This window comes from Amphibalanus amphitrite, unplaced genomic scaffold (genome assembly GCF_019059575.1).
Source record: "Amphibalanus amphitrite isolate SeventyFive unplaced genomic scaffold, NRLGWU_Aamphi_draft 000017F_arrow, whole genome shotgun sequence".
NCBI classification, from domain to species: domain Eukaryota; kingdom Metazoa; phylum Arthropoda; class Thecostraca; order Balanomorpha; family Balanidae; genus Amphibalanus; species Amphibalanus amphitrite.
In genome coordinates, this window is record NW_024881513.1 from 938,666 (window position 1) to 962,025 (window position 23,360).

A 23,360-nucleotide genomic window follows, 5' to 3' on the forward strand; every position below is an offset into this window, starting at 1 on the left:
GAGCTGGAGCCGGAGCCGGAGCGGCCATGGCATTTCACCCGGAGCCGGAGCTGGATTCGGAGCCGTCTGAAATTTCCACGGCTCCGCAGTGTGGGAACTCATGACCGGCCCGATCCCGTGCAGTCCGGTTGCTGAGCGGGGGGTGGGGGGTGGGTGGGGTGGGGTGGGGTGGAGAAAGGTCCAATATGATGCCGTAGGGGAGAGTGGGGCACATTCGTGCATGGGGCACATTCGTTTTCAGCAGTTTATGGGAACACGAGTGACTGCACGAGCTCAAGGTAAATTATGGAAATATGTCTATCATTGCCGCCCTTCGTTCAACGTAGAAGACAGCACTGTACCTGCTGTCATGCTTGATAAAAACGCAAATTTGTAATATTCATGAGCTTTCCAAACTTTTCTCATATCATCCATTTTCATGATCCTGACTCGGAAATGTGGTTCAGCTTTTCAAAATTGGGGGTGAAGAAGCCCACTCTATTCACGGAACTGCTGCAAACTTGTTTGTTGAAAAAGTGTCATTTTTAAAAAAAGAAATTTTGAAATCTATACTACTATTTGAACAGGATCCATCTGTCTGTCTGTCTGTTTGTCCGCCACGCCGTGTAGTTGGTTCAATTTAGCCGGCCTACAGGGCAGACGGTATATCGTAGGGGGTTGAAATTTGCACACCTTAAAGGTGACAGAGTGGGTCAGCGCCTTTTCTAGGTTTCGGCTCGCTGGGGTGCACGGTTCGCGCGTGGGGCGCGCCGGAAGAACGCCAATGGAATTTTGATCGGTTCGTAGATCTTCATTGAGAGCCGGGGTCGAAGAACTTTGTGGACTAAATGCATGCCGATCGGCGACGGGTGCCTCGCATTGGCGGATGGGCAGGTTTTAATTTGAATGAAAAGTGGCGAAAAAATGTGTTGATTGTCGCTAAATGGGTACAGTTTGTGATAGGAATTTACAAATGCACCGCGTTTGCCGCAAGGCATCACATTGGTCACAGGGCGTCATTTTTGCCGCAAATCGCACGGTTTTGTCAAATATGGTCCGATATGGGTGCAATTTGGTGCCAGGATGCATGCTCAACCAACAGGTTCAGATGCGCCGCGTTTGTCGCAGTGCGCCACATATGCCACAAAGCGCCATTTCCGACAAATTCGATTAAGCGTAATGCAATGGCACGAATAGGGGCAGGGCTGGGAACACTCTAAGTCTGATATTTTAGTACTGATTGGATCCAATTATTCTGTGACCTGACATGACCCAGCGGTGCTGGTAGGGGTAGGGGTAGGGGTAGGGGTAGGGGTAGGGGTAGTGGTAGTGGTAGTGGTAGGAGTAGTAGTAGGGATAGTAGTAGGGGTAGTGGTATGGGAAGTGGTAGGGGTAGGAGTATGGGTGGTAGTAGTGGTAGGGGTAGATGTAGTGGTAGGGGTAGGGGTAGGGGTAGGGGTAGTGGTAGGGGTAGTAGTAGTAGTAGTGGTAGGGGTAGTGGTAGGGGTAGTGGTAGGGGTAGTGGTAGGGGTAGGGGTAGGGGTAGGGTTAGGAGTATGGGTAGTAGTAGTGGTAGGGGTAGGGGTAGTGGTAGTGGTAGGGGTAGGGGTAGTGGTAGTGGTAGGGGTAGTGGTAGGGGTAGGGGTAGTGGTGGAGGCAAAAGCAGAACAGTTGCCCGGGCTGATCCCAGCGGACGAGAGGTGACCTATGTGACCTGGCCTGACCCAAAGTGACCGGGGCTGACCCCTTTGACCCGTCTTTGCCCCGTATCAGCCAAATTTCATCCAACAAAGGCCTCAGAACAGTTCTTTTTTAAATTCTCTTCACATTTCCGTCCATATCTATGCTTCTAGACGACACATCAATTTGAATCGAACACCATTCGAAAGCAAATTAGCTGGTGCCGCAATTTTTTCCTACCACGCAGCAAAGCAAGTGGCGCAGCCGCTTGTCTATCTTACTATTTGAACAGGATCCATCTGTCTGTCTGTCTGTCCGCCACGCCGTGTAGTGGGTTCAATTTAGCCGGCCTACAGGGCAGACGGTATATCGTAGGGGGTTGAAATTTGCACACCTTCTAGGTGACAGAGCGGGTCAGCGCCTTTTCTAGGTTTCGGCTCGCTGGGGTGCACGGTTCGCGCGTGGGGCGCGCTGGAAGATCGCCAATGAAATTTTGATCGGTTCTTATATCTTCATTGAGAGCCGGGGTCGACAAACTTTGTGAGCTAAATGCATGCCGATCGGTGGCGAGTGCCTCGCATTGGCGGATCGGCAAGTTATTAATTTGAATGAAAAGTGGCGAAAAATGTGTTAATTTTCGTTCGATGGAAACAGTTTGTGATAAGAGTTTACAAATGCACCGCGTTTGCCGCAATGCGCCACAATTATCTCAGGGCGTCATTTTTGCCGCAAATCGCACAGTTTTGTCAAATGTAGTCCGATATGGGTGCAATTTGGTGCCAAGATGCATGGTAAATCGCCGGGTGAAAATGCGCCGCGTTTGTCACAATGCGCCACATACGCCACAAAGCGCCATTTCCGACAAATACGATTAAGCGTAATGGAATGGCACGAATAGGAGCAGGGCTGGGAACACTTCAAGTCTTATTTTTAGTACTTATTATTATATTAACTTAGTCCGTGACCTGACGTGACCCAGTGGTGTTGGTAGGGGTAGAGGTACGGGCGTTTTTTGCGGCGTTTGCGGTTGGCGGAGGGCGGTCGCGCGATGCGGGCGGTTTTCAGTTTTACAGCATTTGCGGTTGGCGGCGGGCGGGCGCGCGATGCGGGCAGTTTTCATTTGTTGCGGCGTTTGCGTTTGGTGGCGGGCGGGCGCGCGATGCGGGCGGTTTTCATTTGTTGCGGCGTTTGCGTTTGGTGGCGGGCGGGCGCGCGATGCGGGCGGTTTTAATTTTTTTGCGGCGTTTGCGGTTGGCGGCGGGCGGGCGCGGGATGCGGGCGGTTTTCATTGTTTGCGGCGTTTGCGTTTGGTGGCGGGCGGGCGCGCGATGCGGGCGGTTTTCATTTGTTGCGGCGTTTGCGTTTGGTGGCGGGCGGGCGCGCGATGCGGGTGGTTTTAATTTTTTGCGGCGTTTGCGGTTGGCGGCGGGCGGGCGCGGGATGCGGGCGGTTTTCATTTTTTGCGGCGTTTGCGGTGTTGTTCGCGGTTGGAGGCGGTCGTTTTTTATTTTTGTTTGTGCGATGTTTGCGTTCGTCGGCGGACGGGCGTTTTTTTCAATTTGCTTTCGCATTTGCTCACCACGCAGCAAAGCAAGTGGCGCAGCCGCTTGTCTATATTACTATTTGAGGAGGGTGCGTCTGTCCGTTACCGAGGTCCCGACTTGGTAGTGCTTTGCGTGGACTACAGGCCAGACCGTTGCACCTAGCCCGGTGAAATTTGCACAACTTATAGATCAAGGATGCGCGACGTGCCTTTGAGGGGTCTTTTCTCGATCGGATTGATAGGGAGCGCGTGGCGCGTGCTCAAAAAGTGCAAATTCGCGTCATAGACTTTACATGTATAAATCGGCGTGCGAAATCGGGCGAAAACGGCTAATTTTGGCCGACACGGGTCCAGTCCCCGTGCAATATCTCGGTAACCGTGGGCCGGATCGGCACGGGGAAAACAGCATCGTGTACAGAATTGAACGGGCTATTGAATGGTGTGCAATGCAGAGGATAGCACGCGCCACGTGCACCGGAGAGGGCACTTTTATTTGAAAAATTGCGGTTTTTGAGGGATTTTGGAATTAATTTTATTTTTAGGTGACCGTTAAATGGAGCGAGTTGAATCAACGCCTATTTGCAAGAGAAAGGTACCGCCTCTCATATAAAAATTGTGAATAGCTAATTGATCGACGCCAAGGTGGTACAAATCGCTAGAGAAAATGGTGTTTGTCGATGATGTGCCACTTTATTAATTACACGGATTTTGCTGCATAACCTGATACGTTTGGCAATTGAAAATGGCACCGTTGGAAAGAGCATTCAATTCTGTCCAAGATTCACTCTTCATGTTTGCATGATGAGCAACAGTATTCTTAAAAATGTAAATGTTCCAAACCATTATATTGTCATTTTTAGCGAAATTCAGCGATGGCCCTCAAAAGACTTCACGCCAGTTTTCGAATCATTCTTAAGTAGAACGCATGATAATACGACACGGGCACCTCGATGCGATGTATCTTTTTGTTTTATTACAAAATGCTTGGCCGTCAAAAAGCAATCGACCGAAATGGATACCAACCAAACCGACACAGACCAACCCAATACCCACGGGTCAAAAATAACCCTTCTTCGCGTTGCGGAGCACGCGGGTAACCCTAGTATATTACTAATAACGTTGTGGGGCAGGTTCGTGTACGCACTGCCTGGGGGCACATTCGTGCATATTTTTTTTTTAGTTTTTGCGATTTATGACTTTATCTGTAGTAGGTTTCTCTAATGACGCTCGCCTGACTCAGTCTCGACTGCTTGCGACGTCGTGACGAGCAATTCACGCGAACTTGGCGAGGTCACGGAGGCCGGCAGTTGGCACATTCTTGTTGGCCAGCCCATTCTTTCTACATTTGTTGTGCAATGCATTCTCGTCGAAAGGAATCAAGTGAAATGACCCCCTGCCAATTTCCTTTGGTAAATTTCTGGTAATGCCCGGTAATTTCTCGAATTTTGCCGGGTGAACGGAAGTGCCCCATCTCTTGAACGAATGTGCCCCATAGGTGGGGCAGTTTCGTGCAAATGTTCAGAGTTAATAAAAGTCATTTTTTCTAATGGAAGCAATAATTTTATAGGATAACTTTTAAAGAGGAAAACTATCTGCAATAGTTCCTTTCCATACTACAATCAACAATTTTGCCATTGCACTAACCAAAGAACAGATATATGGGTTTATCCATTTTTTTGCACGAATGTGCCCCACTCTCCCCTACGCCTATTGCCTATAGGTGTATACGTATGTATTGGTAAGTATTGGTATTGGTAAAGTCAAAGCTAAAAGTTATTAATAAGTTAAAAAAAAACACCGACACGGAGCGCTGCCGTTTTTAACACGCGCCCCGCTGGGCTATTCAGCCATACGCGCCCTGCTGGGGGGGGGGGGCAGATTCTGCCCCCCCCTGTCTAACTTCCGAACCGATGGTCGTAGAAAGACGGGGAAAACGGCAATCGAAAGCTCTCAACAAGGCAGATCTAAAGAGCCCAAATTTTTTTGCTTAAGTAGGTCAGAGGTCAGTTCAAGGTCAGGTCAAGGGTACAAAATGCAAGTTTCTACAGTATCGGCCTTGCACCGTAGTTGCCGAAGAATGGACTGAGACTGATTGCCCAAAACGTGTTCTTAGACTACCAAGACAATATTCGTTGCATACAATGTCATTCAAAGGTCAAGGTCAAGGTCAGGTCAGGTCAGGTCAGGTCACCAAAAACAAAATATAGCAAAGGGCATGTGCGACACATGTTTTATGGGTCATTTTACTCATATAATTCAATAGGCACACTCAATAAGTGATATGGACCACATCTGGATGAATTTCAGGTCGAGGTCAGGTCAAGGTCGGGTCAAGTGAGGTCAAATTTTGAAGTTGGTTGTTAAGGCCTAAAAAGGTGTCTATCTGATGCAGTTTTTCACGGCAAATCGAATGGTGCTATTTTTGTTTTCGTACGAGGTCTAGAACTTCCAAAAAAATCATTTTTCAAAATTTTGGTGTGTCGTGACGTCATAAAATTTTGAATGACTCCCACATTTTTGAACCGATTCTTCTAAAAATTGGTATGTAGGTGCACATAGACCACTTCTCTGACATATATTCCGTTTTTTCGATACGTTCAAAATTTTGTATTTTTTTAATTATTTTCCAAAAAAGTCAGCTTTTTAAAGAAAAAAATTGGGCCAAAATCCAAAATTTTCAAAAACCGAGATAGCAATTTGATAAACAAAGTAGAATCACGTATAACCTTTTTTAACGTCTTGATTCCCTTAAAAATGAAGATGTTAGCGGCGTTTGAAATTTTGCCGTTTTTGAGGCGAAAATAGCGAACATGACGTCAATAAAACGTCAATTTCTCAAAAAATTTCTGACGGATTCTGCTCAAATTTTCAGAGAATGTGTCAAATTGATGTATAATAAGGTACTGAAAGTTTGACGTCGCTGGCGTAACGCGTTTAGAAGTTATTGGCGAAAAACGGGAGGGGGGCAGATTCTGCCCACCCCCAGCGGGGCGCGGGTTAAAGGGACCCTCCCACCTTAACATTAGATTTGAGTTGAGATAGCCAAAATGGGGTCCCTGGCTCACAATTACCGGTTTCGGCACTCACAACATCGAGAAATGCCTTAAATCGGAAATATTGAATTTCAAAATTGCAGCATTTTGATTCAGAGGGGCTAATGCATAGGAATACCCCTCTGAATGTGTGACTTCAGCGCAGATATCTAACGATTTTAAATGTTTGACTAAAACGTTTTGTAGCACGCGGTGGTATATGCTGCTTTGCGCGCAACAAGTGCCGCACTTTTAGCTGCCAAACTATTGCTTCCAAATAAAGTCGCTAGGAACAGCGGAGATCCCAAAAAGTAAACAAAAGTAAAAGTCTAATATCTTGAAAACCGGTGAATATTTTTCGGTGAAATTTGGTAGATATTCGTTTTCGCTCTTTCTGAACCGAGCGACATCGCTTTCATGCCAATTCATTAACTTTTTTGAAGGTGAGAGGGTCCCTTTAACCCGCGCCCGGCTGGGGGTCCTGGATTTCCACGCCCTGCTGGGGGGGGGGGGTGTTTGAACACCGTAACTCGGCTCCTGGGCCACGTAGCGATACGCGAAAGGCGGCGTTCGAAAGATCGTAAAAATAATGACGAAATCACTTCGGTCAGTTTTTTGGTCAGGTCAAAGGTGAGGTCACCAGAGGTCATTGAAGGCAAAATTTCGCCGATTTCCAGGTCGAATGTCGAAAATTTCCAAGAAGCCAACGCATAACTCGGGAGCCAATAGAGCTACAGCGCCACGGAAAAGTGCATTCGATAGCCCTATTAACGCCCTTTCTGAGCAATTCTCTCAGATTTGACCTAACGTCAACGGTTTTGCCTGCAGGGGGCAAAAACTGCAAAAATAGCCGATTTTTTTTCGGAAACAGTTTTTCTGCAATAACTTTTGACCCAAGCCTTGTACGAGCTTACTTTCACCGGCATCGTGTTCCTCTCGTCAAGATGCATCGAATGAACTATAACTTGACCTTGAAAGGTCAACTTGAAAGTTTGACCTCAGGTCAAGGTCATGACCTGACCGGAAAGGGTCATGTTGCATATCAGTCGATCCGTATCGTCGAACTGAACACATACATGGGCGTTTCCATCGCTCTAGCATGCCTCTATTAAAAGTTATTTGCGAAAAACTGTTAGATACCATTTGTGACCTAAGATGACCTCAGAGCACAAACAAGGGTCACGGACACCATTTTCATGTTCAGTGTGTCTAAACCACTTGTAATTCGGTGTTTGGGAGTGTTTATAATGTCTTTCGTCCAAAAGAGGCGCATTTCAATTTTCTCCCATTGACTTATAATGGGGAGGTCGCAAAATTGACCTGACCTTAGGTCATCGATATCAAAATTCTGAGATATAAATTTTGTACATGCTATTGCTCTTAGCAATCGCTGAAAGTTTCAAAGCGATCGGTCACTCGGTGTAGCTATGACAGACATTGAAACTTTTTATTAGGTGAGGTCACTTCAAATGACCTGGTGACCTGACCTTGAATGACCTTGGTCTTAAATTTTCACAACATGTGTAGAATTGATGTATGATAAGGTGTACTAAAAAGAGCGGCGCTCCGCGCCGCCGTTTTTGAGATATTCGCGAAAAACCACAAGGGGGGTGTTCAAACACCCCCGCCCCAGCAGGGCGCGGGTTAAGATATCCGCGAAAACAAATCGTCAACTTGATGAATCGATAAAAATCACTAACATCTCAGGAGGCACACTGGCACACTGAGTGCTGATACCAATGCATACGTATATACCTATAGGCAATAGGCATGTCTTTTGTCACATCAGTATTGGACCTTCCTCCCTCCCTCCCTCCCTCCCTCCCCCTCCCTCCCTCTCTCTCCCTGTCTCTCCCTCTCCCTCTCTCTCTCTCTCTTTCTCTCTCTCTCTCTCTCTCTCTCTCTCTCTCTCTCTCTCTCTCTCTCTCTCTCTCTCTCTCTCTCTCTCTCTCTCTCTCTCTCTCTCTCTCTCTGTACGTGTATCCTCTATGTAGAGGTCTCACAACTTGTATATCCTTCGCCCCAGTGGGGGGGGGAGGGGGGGGGGCATATGTTACCACCATGTCGCGTTTTTTTGCGTGTGAATAAAAAACCGCGCGCCGCGCTGCTTGGTTTAGCTTTTGGTACATCAATTTTGGACAATGTGTGAAATTTTTGACCCCAGGTCATGTCAGGTCAGGTCACCAGGTCAAGTTAACTGACCAAGCCTAAAAAGTTTGCAATCATGTCCAGCCTGCAGTGTTTGTCAGAAAGGTTTTAAACTTGGTGGATTGCATGATGTTATAGGCGCCTACAATTTGTATATCTCGGATTTTTTATATCCGTGACCTAAGGTCAGGTCAGTGGCGTGACCTTTCCATTACAAGTCAATGGAGAAAAATGAAAATGCCTCTAGATCCGTGTGTACGCATAGGAACAGTCCAACTATTTCAGAATCACAATGATTTGGACCACCTGTGATGACCAAGGTGTCATTTTTGCTGATAGTCTCTAGAAAGGTCATCCGAGGTCATTTAATAATGCCATTTATTTCACACCATCATTGGTGCATACAGGAAGTTCCAGTGACAGCTAACACAATCATTACATCCATACATACATACATACACACACACACACCCACATCAAGATATTCATATTCAGAACGTTAAAAATCAGTGCAGGCACGCACATCGATCAAGAGGAAGCTCGTCTCAGCTTCATACATTGTCTGTAATGACACTTCTCACATGAGCATGATATGTCGGATTTTGATTGACCATTCTTTTCAGACTACCTAAGAAAATATTCAAAATGTCTGCACGAGAGGAGGAAGACAAGTCTAAGGCCATGATATCATATTCACGTCGGATGGCAAGATGCACCCTCGCTGCTATACCATTTTGTCCAATATCACTGTCAAGCAAGCTCTTTATCAACACATTTTCACTACTGTGGAGTATTTTATAGAACAGAAGCTGTCTGCTTGCTACTAGCATAGGACAGGGGAGAATTTGAAGAGCTAGACAGAGAGGATGGTTCCTGAATGATTTCGGTAGTTTGACTATTTTCTTCACACATGAGTGATACGCCACACACAGTTCACGAAACACATTTTTTTCTTTACATGGATCCCACAGCTCACACCCATACAGGCTCGCGCAGTAGGACTTAAACAGCTTTATCAGAATTTCTCTTTTAGCATGGCCTACCAACGCGCAAAGCATATTAGCACGATAGTATAGCGATCTCTTCAGCTTACGCATGTCGCTGCTATCATTCAGTTTGCTGTTAATCACATGCCCAAGATACTTAAACCACTACTACTGTTATCTGTGCTTAAACTCATCAACCCATGTTAGGTTGGTACCTGACAACCTCGCAATTGGGGGTTGTGACATGGACAGATGCGAAGATGCACTTGGACGCTGGGGATTAAACACCATGCATACACTCTTCTTAGCATTGAATTATATGTCCCTGGACACAGCAAACGATTCACATATTTTGACATTTGAGGCTACAAACAGATTTTTGCCAATAACTCGCGATTGGAAAGAGATAGAACGCTGGGGATGGTCTCATTGTGTTTGTCTTGTTGAGACGCATCAACTGATGTGCAACATGACCTTTTCCGGTCAGGTCAAGACCTTGACCTGAGGTTAAATTTTTAAGGTGACTTTTCAAGGTCAAATTATAGTTCATTTGACGCGTCTCGGCGAGAGGAACACGATTCTGGCAATAGAAATGTCGTGGCTTTTTTAGTCGAATGTTATTGCCGAAAATCACTTTTCGTAAAAACAGCTATTTTTGGAGTTTTTGCCCTCTGGAGGCTAAACCGTTGACCTGAGGTCAATTTTGATACAACCTTATCAAAAGAATAGTTCAAGAGCAATCGATTGCTTTTCCATGCGTTTTTCTAGCTACCATAGTTCCTGAGATAACGGCATGTTTTCTGAAAATTATAATGACAATTGGCAAATTTTGACCTTTGATGACCTCTGGTAACCCCAATTTTGCTCTTAGATGAAAAATGACAGGAATCATTTTCAAACGTACGCATCGAGAGCTATCGACTGTTTTTTACCGCGTCTTTCTAGCCCTCTTAGTTTTTGAGTTAGAGGTGGGTGGTAACATATGCCCCCCCTCCACTAGGGGAAGTTGGCTGAGACCGCCACTGGGCCGCGGGATATCTAGGATTTTACATAAAGGTCACATGAGGCTAGCTCGGTCACATGACCTCGCCAGTCACCATTATATCAAAGGGGAAAAAGGGAAACTCTCAAACTATCTCAAGCACACGGAATCGTGATTTCGTGCACTTTTTGCAAGGTCCGATGCTTCAATCAGCATTGTTGACCTTGCATGACGTCATTTATGACGTCACTAGGTTCATAAGTGTTTTTCGTCAATAACTCTCAATTAATTAAAGTGAGCTAGCGAGTCGGGAGAGCCACCAATGGACTCCGGAAGACCTGCCGAATGGTATGATATGCGGTATGACCTCCTTCGACCAGCTTCGTGACCTGCGAGCTCTGACCTGACCATGACCCGAGGTCAACATCTCAAGTTGACCTCACCCGAACAAAAGTATACCATAATACCATTCGACGCGCCTGAGCGAGGCGAACACGATGGTGCTATAATCGCGGCGCTGTAACTGTAATTGGCGAAGTTGTTTATAAAAACCAAGCCCGTGTCTTGGGCCACTTGACCTGACCTCAGAGGTAACCGGTTGACCTGAGACCTTGAAATCGAGTAGGTATCAGTCGCTGCGTCTCGTAACGGCGCACGCGCTCATTTTTTCCGCGACGCTCTAGCTCCATGAGGAGCGAAACGGCGAGGGGGTCATACCAACTTGGCCGGTCGTACCAACTTGGCCCCCTTGGCTGGCGCGTATGTTGAACCAATAGGTCCGGCGAGGGTTAAACGCACCCAGTACCCACAAGGGACCGGCTGCCGGTGTGCGGGTGGTGCGGGGCGGCACTGGTGATGTGTCCGTCACGCGGGACCGGTCGTCGGCGGAGCTCAGAGGCACATACCTCACCACGGCAGGTGTGGGGGCGTGCTCCGGCCTGGTGCTGCCACTCAGCCTTCACACAGCTCTCTAATAATCCATGAATGCCACGAAGCTCTGACCTATTTGGTAAAAGCTTTGCATCCGGCAGAGGGGTAATTTTATCTTCATTGCATTGACATTCACTTCAGGCTGGATGTGCTCGGCGGTTCAGACGGGCACCACAAACGCTGCCTGGCTGGGACGACGTCACCTGACGTCTGTCCGCCCCTCAGCGTGGATCCCGTGCACAGGTCACCGCTGCCCCAGTGCCACTTCTCCGTCGGCGCAGGCGCCGCGGCGTCAGCCAACGATTTTCGCGGCGTAACCTTGGCAACGTGACGTCACGGAGGTCCAGTCAATACGCGCTATCGAATACGGCACGAGCGGCCAGAAGGCGTGCCTCCAGCGGCCGGCCAGTGAGGCAGTACGGAGCCGGGTCGGCTGCTGCCATCCACCGGAAATGCGGCCCGACCGCTGACCGCTGACCGCGGGCCGCTGATCGCTGACCGCTGACCGCTGATCGCGGGCCCAGAGGTGAGACTCGCCCAGGTGGGTCGGCAGCGCCGGCAGGATGGCGGGCCGCCCTGCTCGCCGCCGCCCCCAGTCCCAGTGCCAAGTGACTGATTGTGCGCCGGCGACTGTGATCTCTGGCCATTTTGGAGAGGTGGATCCACGGTGGTGAGTGGGACACCGGAGGGCGATCTCTGGCCATTTTGGAGAGGTGGATCCATGGTGGTGAGTGGGACACCGGAGGGCGATCTTTATTCGTCTTAATCCTATTCCTGGTAGGGCATTTTTCATAACGCGGCCTGGCAGGGAGAGGGAGGGGTCGTTCTAACCGGCGCGCCTTTTTTGGACGAACGTCATTCCAAACACTCTCAAACATCGAATTACGGGTAAACTCGAAAAGCTGAACCCAAAAATGGCACCTGTGACCTCTCCTTCTGCCCCTGAGGTCATATCAGGTCATGAAAGGTCCCCAGGAGTTTTTCGACAATAACTTTTGACAGAGACATGCTAGAGCGATGAAAACACCTCAGAGTGTTCAGCTCGACGATACGGATCGGCTGATATGCAGCATGACCTTTGCGGTCAGTTCATGATCTTGACCTGAGGTCAAGTTTTCAAAATGACCTGTCAAGGTCAGAATATAGTTCATTCGACGCAGCTCGTCGAGAAGAACACGATGCTGGTAAAATATACATCGTCACGTCATTAAGCCAAAAGTTATTGCAGAAAACTCTTTGTCATAGAAACGGCCATTTTTGAAGTTTTTTTTGCTCTGGAGGTTAAACCGTTAGCCTGAAATCAAATCTGAGGATATGCTGGCGACAGACCGTTAAAAGAGCTATCGAATGCGCTTTTCCGCGGCGCTGTAGCTCTATCAGTTCCCGCTGACCTTTGACCTGACCCAAAAAATGACCGAAGTATTTTTGTCATTATTTTTGACGTTCTTTCGAACGCCGCCTACTGCGGGTCGCTACGTGGCCCAGGAACCGAGTTGGAGGGGGAGGGGGGGGGAATTAGATACCACCCGGCCCGCACGGTTGGCGCCGAGCACCGGCCCGGTGCGGGTTAAATCGATATTTTTGGAGCAAACCTGTACTCCTATGACTAAATGAATGTCACCATCGTTTTCTACGCCTAAAAGTACCTATAAAGCATGTGTCATATGCTGCGGACACCAATTTTGATTTTAGGAAATATGTTCTTACCGGATTGACCTGACCATGACACTGACCTATGCTTGACTGACCCCTATATGGATCTGACACTCGTGTAGCACTTATAAGGGATAGTGCAAGTCTTGACAGAGTTTCTGACGAGACACGCCCAGTACGACCTTTTAAAGTCCATGCTATTGATAGCCCAATTTCAGGTGTTTGACCTGACCTTGACCCGACCTGTGACCTCAAAATTCAACTTTCAAGTGCTCATTCGGAGCATCTCGTCACGTTCTTTCGTTTACCGCATCGCGCATTTCGTTGCGCCTATTTGTTCTCGAGTTATCGGAGGTAGGTAGCTCTGTCGATATCCAATGCAAAGTGTCGAAATCGAATGACCAGACGCCGATTTGTGGTGTAAATGGTGTAGTACCTACCGGATGTCTCAAACCGTGGAATACCAGCTAACATCTCCACTTCATCCACACTAAACCAATGCAGGGTATTGCGGTTGAGTCCACAATCAGCATGAACGCAATGTCCAGTGCTGCCAGAACCCTACTTGCAGGCGCTGATTAATTATCAGGCCTGCAGGTAGGTTCCACCACAGTAGAATTAGTTAAGCGCATCTTCGCTAGATGGCAGCGCAAGTCGGCGCCTGCATGTAGGCTGCACCGCAGTACTCTGGATTGGTTTGGCGCATTTTCGCTAGATGGCAGCACTAATCTGCGCCTGCATGGAGGCTGCACCGCAGTACTCTGGATTGTTTTGGCGCTTCCTTACTAGATGACAGCACTAAGCGGCGCCTGCATGTAGGCTGCACCGCAGTACTCTGGATTGGTTTGACGCATCCTCGCTAGATAGCAGCACTAATCGGTGCCTGCATGTAGGCTACACCGCAGTACTTTGAATTGGTTTACTGCATTTTCGCTAGATGGCAGCACTGATCAGCGCTTTCATGTTAGTGGGGGGCTGCACCCAGCACCGCAGTAGGGCCTAGGGGAAGGTGGGGTAAGACGGCCCAGCGGGGCAAAATGGACCACCTGCCTTCCCGGCTGAACCGCTGCTGGTATCTGCTGCTTGAAGCTTAATCTACTTTATGCTGCTTTATCCATTTGCTGCGAAGGAAAACACTACCTTTGTTTTCCTTCGTACCAATGGCCACCTTGAGCTCGCCTCATGTTGCCAGGATTCATAGCTTTTGAGCTATTGAGAAAAATGTTGTTTGTGGTCAAACCGATCTAATATAAGAGGTCTAAGGTGCCTTTTTTGTACGATTAATTATTATTTGCACTTTACTGTGATTTGTGAAGAACAATGTTATAGTTGTTACAGGCAATGTGTGGAATCAGGCATTCTATAGAATGCCTAGGCATTCTATAGAATGCCTGACCGACCAGGCATTCTATAGAATCCCTAGGTATTATATAGAATGCCTGACCCACCAGGGATTCTATAGAATCCCTAGGCATTCTAAAGAATGCCTGATTTTCAGGCATTCTATAGAATGCCTAGGAAATAAATGAATCTTTCCAACATATAAGTGTATGTTGTATAAGATTATGAGCACAGACCGACATGTAACATTATTATTTTCTGCCAGGCTACCTTGCGTTCAGCTATTTATGTTCATTCAGTCAAATGTTCATTCAGTCAAATTTTCCGGTCAGGTATTCAATCTGACCTTATTAGGTCAAATTGTATCAGGATTTCATTCTGAGAGTACAGAGTATTTATCTTAACGCTAGAAAGATAGAACGGCTAGAACGGCGCTATCAACATCCAAACAGTCTAAAATATTGATGCCATGGAATATTTTAGACTGTTTGGATGTTGATAGCGCCGTTGATGTGTTTTATGACCTTGTATTTGCGGCTATCACTGATCATGTGCCTCTGATCGAACTGCGCCAGAAGTATCCCCCGTGGTTCGACCGATCTGTACGCGCTCTGCTCCGGGATAAAGAGATAGCTCACAAGCGTAAGAAGCTGAACCCGACAGCTGAGAACGTCGCTGCTCATGCTCAGGCTAGATCCGACTTTAAGCACCAGTCAGACCTCAAGTATAGGGAATATCTGCTTGGCTTAGTACGCGACTTTAAAGACAATCCAAAACGCTACTGGTCGTTCATAAAATCACTGAAATCATCTTCACATGTTTCACCGGTGCTAGTATCAGACGGCTCTGTTTTTAAAGGCGATGAACAACGCGCAAACTGTCTGAACGCATGTTTCGCTAGAAAGTTTTGTGACCCCCGTGTCGACGCACTGCCTATTCCGCCGGAGCTGAACGCTCCTGGACTGGACGAGTTCACTGTCCCACGAGGGCGGATAGCTACGCTCCTGCGAGAGCTGAGCTCACACAAGGCGTGCGGCCCCGATGGGCTCAGTGCTAGAATTTTGCACGAGTGTGCGGTGGAATTGGCAACCCCTCTGGAGATCATTTGTTCTGTTTCTGTCAGGTCAGGGGTATTTCCTGCGGCCTGGAAACAGGCTAACGTGATTCCCGTCTATAAGAAGGGCTCCAGAAAGAGTCCCGACAACTATAGGCCTGTGTCGCTGTTACCGATCTGTGGAAAGATTTTGGAAAAGGTGGTTTCGGAGAGCTTGTTACCCGCCTGCTTACCTGCCCTGCCATCCTCCCAACACGGCTTCCTTCCAAACCGATCCTGCGTCTCCAACCTATCCTGTTTCCTTGATCACTGCTGGTCCTCGATTGCGAGAGGAAAGCAGACTGACGCAGTCTATACTGACTACTCTTCAGCTTTCACAAGCGTGAACCACACCCTACTCCTGCACAAGCTGCATCACTCCTTTGGCATATCTGGTGTCGCCTATGACTGGCTCTGCTCCTATCTCAGGAACCGGACACAGCGAGTAGTCCTCAATGGGAAACGCTCACAGTGGATTCCTGTCCAGTCGGGCGTCCCAGAGGGCAGCATCCTGGGCCCCTTACTGTTTGCGTGCTATGTGGCCGATATACCTCACCACATTGAGACCAACTGCATTGCTTATGCTGATGATCTCAAGCTTTACCACCGCATCAGCAGTCCCGCCGATGTCCTTTCCCTGCAGGCTGACCTTGACCGCCTCCACCTCTGGTCGAACACGTGGAGACTTCGTCTTAACCCATCTAAGTGTAAATTCATTTCTTTTACCCTTCGTACGTCACCTGTTGACGCTGTGTACAACTTGGATGGCCATTCGCTTGAAAGGTGTAGTCAGATCCGTGATCTAGGCGTAATATTAGACTCCAAGCTCACGTTTTGTCATCATGTCGATTACACCATGTCAAAAGCTAATCGGATGCTTGGGCTTCTCATGAGGAGCATGCAGATGCCGGACTGTCCTCGTGCGGCACGCTTCGAGTACAAAGCGATGTTGAGCGTTTTTAACGCGCATGTCAGGTCCGTCCTCCAGTACGGTAGCGTGGTTTGGAGTGGGGCCGCCGTAACCCATCTTGCACGATTGGAACGGCTACAGCACCGCTTCCTTATGTGGCTAGCGGCGAAGACCCAGAGACGCTGTCCCTCTCTAGACTATCGTGACTATCGACATTACCACCATCGTCTTGTTTATTATTGTTTATTGTTTATTATCACCAAGACACCCACAGGCACAAAGAGCCCACTTACGGATGCAGTCACATAGCTAAAAAGGCAATCGACAAAATGCACGAACACATGCATAAAACTGAAAACAGATGCTGTAGTGTAGGTATTCAATCAGCCAATGTAGCTGCCCAGAGTACGGGCGTACAGTCTGTCTTGAAAGTACCGCAGCATGGCAGGGTGGCGCTGGTGGGCCGGCGCAGCGGAGGGCGGTCAGGTTTGAGGGCCACTGGATCGCCTGACCCTTGGGGGGAGGAGGGAGGAGAGGGATGGGCGCGAGTGAGCGGGCTCTCTGTGCTGCCAGTGCGGCAGACAAGGCGCTGTTTTATGAATACCTACTTAAACAGAGACACCAGCTAAGCGTAGTAATTCTCGTCCTGACATGAAAGTTTTGATAAATGGAAAGTGATGCTTCCCTTTCGAGCCTCGCCAGACATTTACGTGTTACAATGTAATCCGGCTAGAGGGCAGCGGGTGCGGCCTCCGTCGTTTCGCTCAGATTAAGCTAGGGCTTCCAACAAATTGTGTGCGTGGTTACGAGACACAGTGACTGGTAACTACCTCTAACATTTCCAGTATTGGCCGCTTTATAGCGTCTACTGATGAAAATGGTCCGTAGGAACCTGCCTTACAGCCGTTCGGCTTCTGATCGGATATGTGAATTGATCAGGTCGGCCCTGATCATTTCACCTGCTGGGACCTGATGTTTCCAATCACAAAATGCCTGGAAACGCGTAGATAATATGTGCTGACATGCATGGAATCGGCATTTTGGCCTGACATGGTATCGAGAAAGAGGCTTCAGGTCAAAGGCCATTGGGTTCAGGGTCATATTTTTAGGGAAGATATAACATTGATCAATTCGAGCATATTGAAAGTTTTGTCGTGGTCTGTAGGTGGGTCGCTTTTTAGCCGAGTTATTCGTGAAAAAGCCGTGGGGGACGCATCGGTTTGACCTCATCCTGTAAGTGTGAAGGTTAAGAGCTCAGGTCAACCGGTGACCTCTCGAGCATTATTCAGTGCCGGCGAGCATTATAACTTTTCCTGAGGCTAGGACACTATAACGTAACCTAAGTGACCCGACCTTGAAATATCTGGGTCTGATTCATTCCGCCATCACAAGTGTTAAGAAAAGATGCAATATCACTTATCAGGCATGCGTGGAGGGGTGTTGCAGCCCCCTCCCCAACGCAGCAGTGTGCAGAGAGCCTGCTTTGTTAAGCAATAAATCTAGCCAGCTACTTTGAAGACGAAGCTATAAAGAAAAAGGGTTCTGAGTCGCGACGGCGCTGTTCCGACTGCGACTCTTAATCTGACTTCGGTCTGCTGATCGGCTCCGACTCCGACTCTGACTCCGGACCAGTGCCCTGCCATAAGCTAAACGTATCACTTGCCGGTACGGGGATGGACGCAACTCTCCCGGACTGCTTTCCTAGCTAGACTCTGCAACATTTGTTGGTCTGCTAAAATTTTCAGCAGATCTTATGGAGGGAGAGGGAGAGAGAGAGAGAGAGAGAGAGAGAGAGAGAGAGAGAGAGAGAGAGAGAGAGAGAGAGAGTGAGAGAGAGAGAGGGGGAAGAGAGGGAGGGAGAGAGAGAGAGGAAGAGAGGAGTTTTGATAGATCGTTAAACGAATAAGATAAACACTAGTTATACAGCCTCGTATGATCTCAACTCTCATCTTGGGCTGAACAGTGAACAGTGAGCACTCAGAAACTGAAAGATTAATATGCCGCTAGCTACCCATAATCTCAGTGACCTTCCGCACAAATACGCATAATTCGTGTTTGGTATACGATTATCAAAGTGATCGTATCCTCTAGGTCTGGAAGTAGGCGCTACGAACAATTGCTTGGCCATTCGATCGTAAAATGAAAATATTTGCCTGTAACTTTTATGGATAGGAAACAAAGGAGTATAATGCGTTAGTTATTTTGTGTTGTTTTTTATGTAGCAGCCATTGGCCGTCTATAATTTGAATGGTTCGAAACGTTTTTTTTTTCATTATGATGATTATACATGTAATAAGATGGAATAAAAGGAAGACGAAAAACACCCAAGTGTATGATTTGCTTTGGCTTCCTTAAGTTATTAGCAAAGGTTACCATTCCATCTTACTACCATTGGCTTTCGCTTTGAATAGGTACTATTGTGTTTCAATTTCAACAAGGGTGGTGAGAATGGGATTTCTTTTTTATCTCGCATAAATAAATACGAAACAAAATTACTTTATCCTAAGTTACTGGATCAATCGATCAGATTTAAACCCATAGTTAATCTGAGATTTTCGACAAAACTACTGCATTGACATTGTTCTGTGTTGTTATTCACATCATCACTTCAGTTTTATTACATTTATTCTGTTCCGTTCCATGATCGTAAATTATTGCTCAATATGCATCATGTTCTGATAACAATGCAAGCAGTCGCGCTCATCCTTTAGATTGGCTACGTCTGTCTTTTCGTCGAGAATAAAACGGTTCCAAGGGTGAACCGGCCACCGGGGGATCGGCCGGGCCGGTCAAGTTCTCCACTCGTGCTCGCAGACGGCCCGTGCCCCCGGGCGACACGCGCCGCAGCGGGGTGGAAAGAGTAAGGGAGAGCGGCACCCCACGCGACCTGCCCGGTCACTCTCTCCTGGCTCACTGCCGTCACGTGCTCTGGGGCTCTCAAACCACCGAGCTCCCGGCCTTCAGTTCGCCGGGCCGCCGCAGCCCATGCTGCGGTACTTTCAAGACAGACTGTACGTCAAAGCCTCACTCCGAAATGATGCAGACGGGTGGTAAAAGTCTACGGAGGGACTATGCGTCAGGAATTCGTTGCACACAAGAGGGATGCGCGCGGTCAAGCTGTTCTTAACAGTGCTCACTCTCCCGAATGGAATGTGAAAAAGGCCGGTGCGACGGTTGCGCCTCCCCGGTACACTCAAACCAAACATGGAGACCAGGTGAGCACTGTCAATACGATGGTGAAGCACACTGTACAATAACATGATATCGGCATGAACGAGGCGAGCTTTAATGGAATCAGTGTTAAAATGCTGCAGTAAGGCACGATAGTCTAGAGACTAGTCTAGTCTAGAGACTAGAGACTAGTCTAGAGATAGTCGTGACTATCGTGACTAGACTATAGTGATAATAAACAATAAACAATAATAAACAAGACGATGGTGGTAATGTCAATATCGGAAACGCCTTTGGTAAAAAAAATTACACAGAAAAAAATTGACAAATCGTCCATTTTTGGAGGTGTTTGCCTTCTAAGGAATTGATTTAAGTTCAAACTGGAGAAAACGGCTACGAGCCAAAAATGGACAAAAATTGGGCTGACCTAAAAAATGGCTTAGCTATTTGTTTTAGAAATGGCACCCTTTCGAACATTGCCAAAGAAGAACTGAAGTAAAATTTCATAATTTTGAGTCTTTGACGACCTTTCGAATATCGCATGGCCCAGAAGTCAAGCTGGAAGGGGAGATCGAACAACACCTAATCCGGCTCTTGTTACGGCCGGGCCACCGGCCGGGCGTGGAATAATGAACCATTTATTCAGGTCATTCCCTGACATTACGGTGTAGGTTGAGCTATCCATGTACGCATATTGAGAGTCGTTACACGAAGTGCTTATGACGACATAAAATGTGACCTTTGGTGTATTTTTCACCTTCATTTCTAACATCAGAACAAAGCCATCGTCATTCCCAATCACTTTCGATTCAAGCCTACGGTCCACCCTCCCAGCCAACATTCTTCTAATGCAGCTTTGTATCTGTAGCAGCATAATCCTCCGAGGGTAACCGTTTAAGCGACTGGCTGGCCTGTGACTCTCCCGCGTGCCTTGCGCCGTGGCTCTCCCGTGCCAACGGAATTGGATCAGCTGCTGCTTGCGGCGCACCATTTGGTGGTCGGCATAGCCCAATACCTCCCTCGCTTCCTCTCAGCTCATTGCCCTGAACAACAATGAAAATTAGGTAAACAAATAGCATTACTGCCACTGACCCCTAATTTTCGAAGTGTGTTTCGGACAATCAAAATACTTAGGCATTCTATAGAATGCCTAAGCAGTCAGGGATTCTATAGAATACCTAGGGATTCTATAGAATGCCTGGTCGGTCAGGCATTCTATAGAATGCCTAGGCTTTCTATAGAATGCCTGATTCCACACATTGCCTGTAACATAGTCACACTTTAGGACAGGCAAGGTTTCGCAATGTTGGGCTATTTAACATATACTTGATGAAAATGAGAGAACTTAGATTTGGGGCATGACGGACTACTATGATCCGTCTTACCCTGTGGTGGTCCACTGTGCCTTGTACTTACATGAAAAGTTATTTTCTAAAACATTGACAAAAGTTTCAGTAAGCTATTTTTCAGGAAAGAGTCCTTGTTGCATGTGAGCCATGCATGCAAGTGCTTACCTATAAATAGCATGTTGCGAAGTTGCGACATCTGAAGACCGTGCAGAGGTTCGCTTATGACGTCTTAGGTCAGTGACCTGACCTGACCCGAAAATGCGGTTGGTGTCAAAAGATTCATCTTGAATCAAAGATCAGGTATGTCAAGTTTCAGCTTTCTATCACCAACGTGTTCGGAGCTATCGCGAAAAAACGTATGGGGGGGGGGGGGTGGCACCTGCCGCTCCCCCTCGCCCGGCGAGGGTTAATATTGACCTGTGGCCCGCACTTCTTTTGCTTGATTTATATGTCCTTCTTTTCCTAGCTTGGAGTGTCGCGACTTATCCTTTTTTATTCTTGTCTGGTGTTAACGTAAGGTGCTGTGAGTCGCTGGGCTTACGATGGGGGCACTCCTGGTCACCACTCCCCCTTGTCCCGCTGGGGGGGGGGGTGGCAACCTTACTGGGCATCAATTTGACACCTCCACACAAAATTTCAAGTCTTAGGTCACCTTAGGTCAGGAGTTATTGAGGTCAAACTGAGGTCATGTTCGAGCAAAAATGAGCAAAAAACATGAAATCTTAAAACGCTCACCAAAGCTACAGTTACTTAGCAATTTCAAAGTTCTTTATATGGTCATGTAGAAAAAAGACGGCGCTACAAATCTGCTATCTCAGATTTTCAAAAGTTTTGAATTTCGACCCCCAAAAATTAAAGAAAAATTGTTTTGAAAAACGTAAAAAAATCCCAAAGATTTTTTTTTGAATTTCGAGAAAACGGAATATATGTGATAGTTCCTGTGCTTTTCTATCTACACACCAATCTTTAGATCGATACCTCTTTTTTTGGCCAAGTTATAGCGTAAAAACTGTTCAAAATTGATGATGTCAGATATTTGAACTCAATGTTTGGCAATTCTAGAGCACGTATCGCAAAACAAAGACCACCATTGAACTCCCCGTGACGAGCTGCATCGCATCGATACTCATTTTATGCTAAATATCAACTTTGAAATTTGACCTAATTTGACCTGACCTTGACCTGACCTTGACCTGACCTTGACCTGACCTTCACCAGAACATAATCTTAACTGACCCCAAAGGCTGCCTGGCCCACATAATCGCATTTGACATAAAATGGACCATGAAACATGTATCACATGATATTCTCATGTTGTGACCCTCAGTGACCTGACCTCTGTGAGCTGACCTGGTATCAGTGACCTCAACTAGCAAAATATGTGTTTGACGAACAATACGCCATCGATGGTTTTCAATGAAATGCAGTTTACTCGATATTACAACGCATTTCTTGAAATGCCTGTAAACGGTGAAAATTCGACATTTGACCTGACCTGTGACGTCATCGGTTTGACGTAGGTCAATGAAATTGGGTCACAGGGTAGTTCCCTGTAAGGGCTATCCAGCACTGTTTCCCGCTTGTCGCTATGTTGCGTGGTTCTCGAGATCTTGGGGGGGGGGGCAAATTGCCCCCCCCCCCCAGCAGAGCGCGTTGCTCGGCAGACTCCAACGGGGCGCGGGTTAATGGGTGATGGAGTAGAAAAAAGGCTCATTTGGATATTTTACCACTCTGGTTACTTCTACTTACAAGAGTAGAGATTAGAAGCGTACCAAACATGAATGAATAACAGGCACTGCTGGGTGGTCCGTATTACCCCGCGTTTTTTTTTCTTGTCGGAGATTTTGACATGTCCTCCTTTAACAGCAGCCTCCACATATTTTTCTTTGATGCGAGCTTCAGCCTTTGCACATATTAAAAGAGGAAGGATTGATGTGGCGTGATACCGGGGTCGTGGTATCCCGTCCCCGGCGCCGATGTTGTACCTGATCTGGGCTGTACCACGATCCCGGTATCACGCCACAATTGAGCATTCAGAAGACTATAAACAATGTGAGTTACGAAGCAGTGTAGCAAGATATGCGGCCTTAAACCTCAGCTGGTCCGTCTTACCCCACTTTCCCAGATCCCCCTACTCTGGATTGGTTTTAGCGTGGATGAAGTGGAGAAGTTAGTTGGTAATCCACGGTTTGAGACATCCGTTACTATTAACACTAGCACGAAACGAGGACACGCGATGTAACAACGACATTTGAATTTTAAATTCCGAACGATGTTTCACCGAAGCCTGTGACCAATGCCGAGCAATTGCCCTAAGCCCATGTTTTGTAGCAAAAGCGGCCAAACATAACGCCACTCTGACATTTCCAGCCGACCTGTGACTGCTACGAAATTCGCTTGTATTTTTAGATGTGTCCACAGAGTAACACACCTCCCCGTCCACAAAGTGACATATACCACCCCGTCCACAGAGTGACACACCACCCCGTCCACAGAGTGACACACCACCCTGTCCACAGAGTGACATACGTCCACAGAGTGACACACCTCAACGTCCACAGAC

General features: G+C 47.4%; 1 protein-coding gene across 3 annotated transcripts in view; it reads left to right on the forward strand.

Moving 5' to 3' along the window:
• The window catches only part of LOC122387552 (GTP-binding protein Di-Ras2-like), a 99,615-nt gene that overhangs the window by 65,260 nt on the left and 10,995 nt on the right, over positions 1-23,360 (forward strand). The window contains exon 1 of one of the 3 annotated variants that reach the window (XM_043377881.1): positions 11,676-11,806. The exons of the other annotated variants lie outside the window; for them this stretch is intronic. The gene's annotated coding sequence lies outside the window, so the exon portion shown is untranslated. Of the gene's footprint in view, positions 1-11,675; positions 11,807-23,360 lie in introns of those variants that run through there. 3 annotated transcript variants of the gene reach the window in all.